Source organism: Piliocolobus tephrosceles, unplaced genomic scaffold (genome assembly GCF_002776525.5).
Source record: "Piliocolobus tephrosceles isolate RC106 unplaced genomic scaffold, ASM277652v3 unscaffolded_34563, whole genome shotgun sequence".
In the NCBI taxonomy this organism is placed as follows: Eukaryota; Metazoa; Chordata; class Mammalia; order Primates; family Cercopithecidae; genus Piliocolobus; species Piliocolobus tephrosceles.
This window is the reverse complement of record NW_022318269.1, coordinates 1-2,045: the sequence shown is the minus strand read 5'-3', so window position 1 is coordinate 2,045 and position 2,045 is coordinate 1. Positions and strand designations below refer to the sequence as shown.

General features: G+C 42.2%; 1 non-coding gene across 1 annotated transcript; it reads right to left on the bottom strand.

The window, feature by feature from the left end:
* Window positions 1-886: 886 nt before the first annotated feature.
* Window positions 887-959, bottom strand: TRNAA-AGC. Its single transcript has one exon. It is a non-coding gene; the product is annotated as a tRNA-Ala (tRNA).
* Between the last annotated feature and the right edge of the window lie 1,086 nt (window positions 960-2,045).

Sequence of the window (2,045 nt, the reverse complement as noted above, 5' to 3'; positions counted from 1 at the left end):
TATCCCATAATTCTAGGAGCATTGTTATAGTAACTGCTTTAATGTATGTGTCAGATGATTTTGACACCTGTGTCCTCAGTATTATTACTCAAAGATTCTCTGTGCCATGTGAATTAAGATCTCCCTGTTTTTTCATATGCTGAATATTTTGGGGTTGTAACCTGGACTTGTTTGGATTACGTGATGAGACACTGTGTCTTCTTGAAATCTTAAGGATAATATTGCTATTTTTGTTTTTGCAGGCACACAATAGCCTTGTGTTCAAGTTCCAAGTACCAACCAGCCTTCCATGTGTTGTTCTTTCAAAGATAACTCTACTTGAAAGCCTTGACACTACTGTTCAGAGATCTCTGGAGTGTGTGCAACCTAGTGGTCAGTGAGGACTGGAAAGTGGGCCATTGCTCAGTTAAGCTCTCAGGCTCTTTTTACGTGAGTTGTTTGGGATTAGAGCCACTTATTCACAGCTGGCAGGTGTGTCCACAAGCTCATGAACAACTTTATGGGCTTGCTTTCTACAGTATCAGTCCAGGCACATTCTAGTTACCTCGCACATCCTGGTTTCAGTACCCTGACCAGAAAGCCGGAGCTGTATTTACCCAGGTGGCTCTGCCCTGCACTTTTCACAATTGTCTCACATTCAAGTTGCAGGCAGAAACAAGGAGAAAAGAGCAATTGTATATGTCCCTTGGTTTCACAGCTCCTCGAGGAAACAGAAAATTAATTACACGGTAGATCTACACTACACTGACTGCCAGGAGGGAGCCATCACCAGCCCTGTATTGTTGCTGCTCCTATATCTTGAACCAAAGCAGTATCCTGCCCTCAGACACTGACTCGGGTTTGGAGACCTGAATGTTTGGAGACCCGAGGTCTAAATAATAAAGCCTGGAGAATGTGGGCATCGATCCCACTACCTCTTGCATGCTAAGCAAGCGCTCTACCACTTGAGCTAATTCCCCACATCAGGGGAGCTTAATTTATCCTTAGTGGGTGGTCTGGAACACAGGTGATTTCAGGGACTTCAGTACAAAAGCAGGGATCTACTAAGAGCAGATCTTCTCATTGCTGGACTAGGACACAGGGCGCAGTGGCTGCTCATTCTCCGCAAAGAAAGAGGAGAAAAGGTAAGAAGGAGAAAGTCACAAAGGGAAAACTTGTGCTGCCAAAATGTCAAGTTTAGGGTATTCCAGGACAGAAAAAGGCATGTCCCAGCAAAGGAGGACCTGCCTAGACCTGCCCAGCTAAAGTGTCACAGATTTTTAAAAAATGATTAAATGATTTTGTGTGTGTGTATGTATTGTGTGTGTGTGTGAATGTTTATAACAGTGGTATGGCATTATCACTTGTTCCTTGTAGCTGAGACTGTCTGGGGATTGTGAGATGGTACAGATTTCTGAAAGGCAAAAGCTCCTGTTGTTTTCGTAACTAGGCCCTTTCAGGAATGAGGCCAGCGTGCTGACCACTCCCCTAGGAAACCCCAGAAGAGGGCTTCTTTCACTTACATCTGAGATATGGGTTGCCTCCTTGCTAAGGTGTGTCATGTACAAGCTACATGTCCAATTATATGTCAGAGCAACAACAACAAAATTACAGAGCAGAGCCATAAAGCATAAGAGGCAAGATCATATCAGAGTGTAAGAATATGTAAAATATCAGAGTGTAAGAATCAAAATTTAGCTATGCAGAGAAGGAGTGGATATGTGATGGAGAAAACTGGGCTGTTTGGAGGAATTCCTGTGTGAATAAATAAACCTGTTCAATTTAAGTGGAGTGTGTGTGTGTGTGTGTGTGTGTGTGTGTGTGTCTGTGTGTAATACACATTGAGGGAAGCAGTGATTGAAAAGTCTGGTCACTTAGAGATATGTTGGGAGAGTGGGAGAGTTTTATGAAAACTTAAGAGAAATTGAAAAATCCTAGGCAAAAGGCTTAAATAATTAAAGCAACATGTTAGAGAAAGGTGTTTAGTTTTGAATGTCAGAGCTTGAACTAAGAAAACAGGAATTGGATTTAAAGGGAAAGAAGTCATAAAGATATTAAAGGATTGA